The following is an 8,141-nucleotide window of genomic DNA, read 5'->3' as shown; positions in this document are numbered from 1 at the left end:
TTATCATGACCAGATGATTTTGATTGTTGTTAGCTATGTCAATTATCATGATTCTCGTTTTATCTCTGTTTATTTTAAGGCCCATCGTTAAGCTTACGTCTTCTATCCATTGTAGCAGGTGAATCAATTCAGCTTCAGAACGAGCGAGGATAACTAGCGAGGAAAAACACATGTAAATATTTCTAAATGTTTATTTTTTGGCTAAGTGGGAAAAACACGTATTTAATTATTTTATGCACTTAAATCTTGTTTATTCGCATAAGGTAAATATTGTAATGTGTTCTCTAATATAAAAATTAATTATTCACAATTTTCACCCTTAAAACCCTTTAAAAACCCTTAAAAGCTAATACTTTTTATAAAAATAATATGAAAAAAAAGTCGTAGCAGCTTGAGACATTTCAATTATGTATTTAAATACAAATAAAAATTAATACATTAGCCATACAATAATATTTTATTTATTGGAAATTTTCAACCCTTACAACCTCCCTTATGACAAAAATGAATTAAAAATGAATTAAAAAATATTTTTATCGGTTTGAAACATTTCTTGAGTGCATTCCATTTAACGAAAATTAATTTTTTGCATATAAAATAACTTTTTATTATAATTTCAACATTTCAACCCTCACAACCAACCCCTTTTTTTTTAAATTAATTTAATATATTTTTATTGGTCTGAAACATTTCTTGAGTGCATTTTATTAAACAAAAATTAATTTCTTGCTTATACAATAACATTTTATTATAATTTCAACATTTCAACCCTCACAACCACCCCCTTTGTCAAAAATAAATTAAAAAATATTTTTAACGATTTAAAACATTTTTAGAGTGCATTGTTTGTAGACAAGAATTAATTTTTTACTTATAAAATGAGCCTACTTTTTTCAACCCTTACAAGCAACCCTTTTGATGAAAATAAAATCCTTAAATCCTTAACTTGGACATGGACATAAATAGAAAAAATTTAGTTTAATAATATATTACAATTTTTTTATTTTCCAAAAAACTAAAAATAAATCCAATGCTCCAAATTATAAAATTTTTCCATGCTCCAAAATTTATTCTAAAAAGTATTATTGGTTTTTTTTACAATAACTCGGTTAATTTTGATACTACAAGATGCATAAAAAACGATTTTATAGTTAATTTAAGGGGCTATAGGTATAGGAATGTTAAAACATTCTAAAGTCCTTCATGTTTAAAGGGTGAAGGGTCAAAGGGTCGGAGACCAGTGGTTCATGCGCTATGAAGCAAACTGCAACCTCCTTCAACTATATCTCCATTATTTTTTAAGCTACAAAAAAATTTTTTTTTATATTTTGTCATCTTTTACGTATCTTTTATAGTTTTGAAGTTATTATAAAAAAGAGATTTTTTTTAATATTTACAAAAAAAAAATGTACTTTTCAGACAATCAGACAAATCAGACTTTTTTCAGAAACTGGGTATTCTAAAGTAGCTAAACTTTTGCATCATACAAAAAACAGTAAAATAAAGTGAATTCTATAAGGAAAACAATTTATTTCAATCCTAGTGAACATGACGTTAGTTTTATTGCGTTTTTTTTTTACAAAAATTTGAGAAACCCATCGTTTTTTTGATCGTATCTCACGTACAGTTGGTGCAAAGGACTTTTACCACCACTCATTTTAAAGGTCTTTTCAAGCTCTTTTACAAATATTATATGAGTTTTTGTCGAAAAATGTACCCGTTTTCCGTTATTTAACGTTAAATACTCGTATTGAAAGACAAAAATAAAAACAAACCTTCTTTGAACAGCCATAACTCAGTTAATATTAAACTGAAAATATTTATTAAACAGCCAATCTTTTTGTTTTTTTATGGGCTTTAATTTTAGTTGTTACATTTTTTTTTTATAAAGCTTTTAGTTTTAGAGCTATTCTTAAAAAACCTTTAAAAAACATGTTTTGACGTGATAACGTCTTAAATTAGGTTGTGGCTCGGAGTCACTCATGAAAAAGTGTAACGCCCGCTCACGTCTGTTACGATGAGTCACCGAACGAGAGAGAGGCCCGCCGGACCGGCGAATGCCTTGCGTCTCTCTCCCACTCAAACATGATCGGTCCGCTGCGCGCGCAGCACTAGAGAATTAGGCGCGTTGAATCGGTGCGTGCTTGTGTCTCTGTCTTTCTCGAGCGTTCTTGGCGTTGGAAAACCGAGAAAGCGTCATAATACAAGTTCACACGTGTGGTTAAAGTATCGTCAGCTGTGTCTGTAGTGAAAATGTGGAGTGCTTAGATTCGTCATTTACAACAACTACAACAATAAAGGTAAATAATTGTACACTAATATTTCATTATCGTAAACTATGATTGATTGATTAATTGTTAGATTGACACAAAAGTTGAGAAACTGAGTTTATAGGTTATGTCATACTATTGACAAATGTTGATAGTGTTAAGTAAATTATTAGTTTAAATCACTCTGCAATCAATCGTAATTCAGTCGATTGAGAAGAAACAGCGCGTTTCAACTGCAAACAACTATTGTGCAATTTAATAATATTCATATCAATAAATATTCTACCGAGAAAAAGACGTTGTCACGTAAAATCTTCGCCCGTAAAACCGACTTTACAGGCAATCGATTTTTTTTATTAACGAAAAATGACACTTTTCAACAGCGAATAACTCAAAAAGTATTGATCTAGCGAAAAAAATGTTTACTACATTTTTTGTTTGAAATTTGTACTTCTATCGAATAGCGTGGTCATTTTGAGTAAAAAAAATTTCCACCCTCGAAAATGGGGTGGCAAACACCCCCAGGGTGGAAGCGCACATCGACACTATATAACTTTTGTTCCTTGAGTAATTATTTACGAACACACAAAATTTCAAATGAATCGATTCAGTTATAAAGAATTCGGAGGTAAAAACCCTCAGTAACTGATCTAACATGATTCACAAATAAACTTTTGTTTTACGCTTACAATCTAGAAGCTTATATCTAACAAAATTTTTTAACTAGGATGCTATTGCAAGAGTGTGTTATATCTTTCTCTTAGTAGACATTTGAAGTGATGTTCTAGGTTTGTAACTGTTTCTAGTTACCAATGTTGAAATGTTCCCAAAATCAGAATTTTCAAAAATGTTATCGTTAAGGAGCAACTCAGAAACAAGTATCATAAACTCCAGGAACTTCATAATAGTTTTATTAGCATCACCAAGTTGCTTATGGTCATTTTTGTATAGAATCCAAGAATTGGCAATCGTAAAGTCAAATAATTTCTTACTTCTAGCTCCCATTCGATAATAACTACTGTATAACTGATAATCTTGTCAATTAAATCTATTCCCCCCATGGATTCGTTGTAATTTTTAACAATGTTTGGTCTAAGTACCTCAAGATATCGGGTGTCCTTTTTTGACCATCGCTTACATTCATCTGAAGGTTCTATTTGCAGCGCAGTTGACGCTAGCATAACTGATTTCATATCATATCATTGGACTATGTTAATTTTTCCATCAGATCTTACATCTCGCTCAGAAGAATCCAAGACTCATCAACTTATCCGATGTTACATGAACTTCTTTGGGTATTCTGGATCTCATTATTGTACCAGTTACAAAAATATTTTTGTTTAACATGTAGTCAAGTAAAGGTGAGATGGTGAAATATATATCAATGAATACATATATGTTCCTTCTAATAATGTAGATCACCGTTCGGGTCTATTTGACCCAAAAAAACTTGACTTTATTACCTAATATGAGGTGTTTCAATTGCTTCCGAGATAAAAAATCAACTTCCTGATTTTTTTGATAAAGATTAAATTGTTACTTATAGTACGTTCGGGTCAATATGACCCGAACGTACTGTACGTAACAATTTAATCTTTATCATGGCCATGTATTTAAACCGTTAAAAATTACCTGTGTACGTATGTTTAGTTGGCAGTATTTTATATATTTTCTAACAGTTTGTCAGTCAGGTATGTCTATAAATAAACACAAGTTTCTGCAAGCTAGAACTTGTAAAAAATGTGTAGTGTGTAGTGTAGCTGGACGATGTCAATTAGAAGGACATGTCACGTAGAGGGAAGTGGGGGTGATAGACAAGTGGTAGGCTGGTAGGACACTGACATGCCAAGCGCATTCATTTATTTTTCAAATTTCAGTCTACGTTTGCATGTTGATAATGTCGCATCGAAGAACGCTAACCGAAGATGAGCTTCGCGAGCTCGCGAACGTATCAGCTAGTAATGAGTGCATATCAGGAACAGAAAACAATACAAGTAGTGAGAATGAGGAAGAAAGTAGTGATGATTCTGCTGTTCCATTCTACGTACAACATCCTGTAGAACTTTTTGTAACAGTTCCTTCAAAAGACGGTAATATCCAGTGGTTTCTCGATCCTCCTTATCAACGCGGTCGTTTTTCCACGGCCATGTTATAAATAATACTCCTGGAGTTACAAGGTACCCATGCGCACGAATTTTCGATATCAAAATGCTGGTGTTTTTAAGTCTCATGGCGAATCAACTAAAAGTTTGTGGAATGAAGAAACGGGTCGAAGTTTATTTCGAGCAACAATGTCCCTGGAAGTATTTACAAAAATTTCACAAGTAATACGTTTTGATAACAATACTACTAGGCAGGATAGGAGACGTACTGATAAACTTGCTGCAATAAGTGAAATTTGGGAATTATTGTGTTGGGAATTTATTTCGCCAACAATCTCTTCGCAAGAATAAGAGTATAATATTACACTTCGATTTATCAAAAAATAATATTCTTATTTAGAATTTCTCTAAAAATCATTTAAGTTTATATCTGGATATATATTCAGATGTACAGTTAAAATGAAGTTAAACTACACACATGATTGACAATCTTCAAAACCGAATAGACTTTAAAAATTTTTAATATATCTTAGAAATGATATTAAATTTATTTCCTTCTCTGATGTTACGGAATAAAGGAAACAAGTGAATAGACTAGGAGCGAGATTAAATAATATTACTGCTTGATCAGTATGCCTTAATAACTAAAAGTTATATTGTTGTTTAAAAATATTTAATCTGACTTCGCATATAATGAAATCGAAAAAGGAGAAATGTCATGATTTGAAACTACAGTAACAGCTAAAAGCATATCGTCGTATTTTATACTTTTCTTTTTAAATTTATAAGATTGATTTCTGTAAATATTGTGAAAACATTTGATAGTATTTATTAATATAAATACGAGTAACAACAAGGAATGAATGCCCTAAGTCAGGGGTTCCCAACTAAATTTTTCCAAGGTCCCCTTCATCAAGGTACTACAATGATGAGGACCCCACTATTTCCTAAAGACCTAAACAAACCTAAAGTTACCTGAACAGAGCCAAAATATGTGAAAACATACATCAAACTAATGCTATTTAGGATTTATTTGTAAAAATACAGAGTACCTACACAAGTATAGTTTATTTCACGAAAAATGGTTGAGTGCTTAATGATTGCAATAAAATCCGACCGCAAGTACCCCAGCTTAGTAAACATTAGTTGAGCAGGTATGTATTCAGGTAAAATTGAAGCTACTGTGGAGTGTCGTTATCTTGTTTGTATAATAAATTCCTGGTAATATAAAAACGATTAAAAAATCGTATAAAATTATAAAAACGATTAGAATACATTTTATTTCATAAAGTTGTAAACATTTTAACAGTGAGTTTCACTATCAATGGTTGATCTTTTAATGACCACAATAAATTTGTTGATCGTTAAGTATTTCCTAGAATAATTATACAGGTTCCCTCTATTCTGTATAATTTGTAAAAGTATATAAAACCGATGAGAAATTTTTAAATATACATTTTGTTTCATTTAGTTGAAAGTGTTACCAGTGTTATACCTATTTATACCTATAAAACAGCATTATGTGGAGTCCGTGGAAAAACATTGATGGTGCTTCTTTCAGTGTTTCAGCAAAGAAAAAGCATTTATCTGCTGACGCTAGAAAAATCGTAAAAACAATATATAGTTCTTTACTTACAAGAGGACTTACTGCTAATACTGCTGCCAGTGAAATATCTGATTTAGCGAAAATACCTCTAACCACAGTGAAAAGAATTACATCAAATCCCATTAAGTCAAGAAGGAAGCGTAAGGATGCCGGTTCTACCAAATGTATTGACAAATGATAAGGACTTAATAAGACGAAAAATTTACACAATGTACGAAGAGCAACGGATACCTACATTAGATGCTTTAAAACAACGGCTTACTAATGATGATACACAAATAAACTGTAGCCGCATTAGTCTTTGGAGGATTTTGTCTAAAATGGGCTTCAGATATCGTACAATTGGCAAAAGGCAAGTGCTTATGGAGTCCCATCGTTTACAAAAGTGGCGTACTGAATATATAACGTCCATAAGAAAGTACCGTACAGAAGATCGACCAATAATTTATCTGGACGAGACATGGTTTCACACTCATGAAACACCATCCAAAGGATGGTCCCATTCTTCCAACAGGTGTCAAACAAAAGCTCCATCAAACAAAGGGAAAAGAATAACAATTTTACATGCAGGATCAGAAAATGGTTTCTCATTAAAGACTCCTGCGTGGACTAACATGAGGATACAACGACAGAGCTTTTTGAGCAACGGTTTAATAATTGTGTTATACCTAACCTTCCTCAAAATAGTGTGATAGTAATGGACAATGCAAGTTACCACAGTCGTCAATTACATAAGTCTCCAAGTGTAAATAACACGAAAATTGAAATTCAAAACTACCTGTTAGAAAACGATATATATTTTGAAGAAAGTTATTTAAAAAATGAACTGTTAGAAGTGTTAAAATCATTTTCTATTAAAAAAGTATATGTTTGTGACGCATTGGCCGAGGATATGGAACATACAGTGTTACGGCTTCCGCCCTACTATTGTTTATTTAATCCCATAGAGCATATGTGGCACCAACTACAGTCAAATGTTGGGTCACAAAATGTTTCTCCGACTTTAAGTGGTAGTGTAGTAGAATTAATAAGGAAATGTGTTGATGATATCTCCCCAGAATATTGGAAAAATTCAGTACGCCATTTAATGAACGTAGAAAATTCATATGTTACTTTGAATCACATAATTAAACCAATTGTTATTAATCTTGAAGAGGATAGCGACAGCGAAACAGAATTAGGTATTTAGGAATTCATAAATATATTTTGGTTATTTTGGGTATTTTTTTTGTAAATATTAACTTGTATATAGCTTTCTACATTTTTTTTCAATTCATCTATTTTTTGTAGATTATGTATTCGTTTGTATGTATATACTGTAAATAGAACTATTATTACTGTACATTTTTAACGATATCCGATTAGGAAGAGCAAAAACTTTTAAACACGCCAGTTTTTTGCTGACAGTCCTAAGCCTGTAAAAAGTGTGAAGGAAAGTACCTTTCTGAATTTAGATCCATATACTACAATTATTCACGTAGAACAAAAAAACTACTTTCTTCATGTTAAAAATTGTTCAATTATCAAGTATATTCACTTGAACAACCTGAAAATACCATATGAAATAATTTAATAAATTTTTATAATCGTGTATTACACAGCTACCAATGAAATATATTAAATAACAAACTTTCTGAAGTGCGACCCTGTGTACTTCGGTAGTTTATTGAGAGACTCTTGTATACACAATAGGATCAACTCAGGTAACCATTAAGCACTCAACCATTTTTCGTGAAACAAACTATACATTATTAGTTTTAATTTTCACTCCTAAATTAATGAGATACGTTGAATTTAACCTTAGAATCCATTATTTCTGTAATGTTAGGTTCCAAACTTGAAACTTTCACTCTGAAATCCGACCGCATGTCAAGCCGATTCCTATATTTGTTTTTCATTAAGCATATGGAAGAAAATGTTTGCTCACACCGATAGGTTGTTGCAAATGTTGTAAACGTTTGAGAAGACATGATTCAAATATCTTTTCTAAGAAATATATGGCCGGAACGAATTTACCTATGCTTCTTTTCTGTGGGGTATTAAAATCTGACCGCGGGAGCGAACGAGTATACACCCGTTTTGAAGATTGCGTCAAGATAATCCAGTGCCCAGCTTCCATCCTCATTTTGTTTGTCCTTGGTCATTCCAGACTATTTTTGCAGG

The sequence above is a fragment of the Diabrotica undecimpunctata genome, chromosome 8, assembly GCF_040954645.1.
Source record: "Diabrotica undecimpunctata isolate CICGRU chromosome 8, icDiaUnde3, whole genome shotgun sequence".
In the NCBI taxonomy this organism is placed as follows: domain Eukaryota; kingdom Metazoa; phylum Arthropoda; class Insecta; order Coleoptera; family Chrysomelidae; genus Diabrotica; species Diabrotica undecimpunctata.
This window is presented reverse-complemented; position numbering follows the sequence as displayed.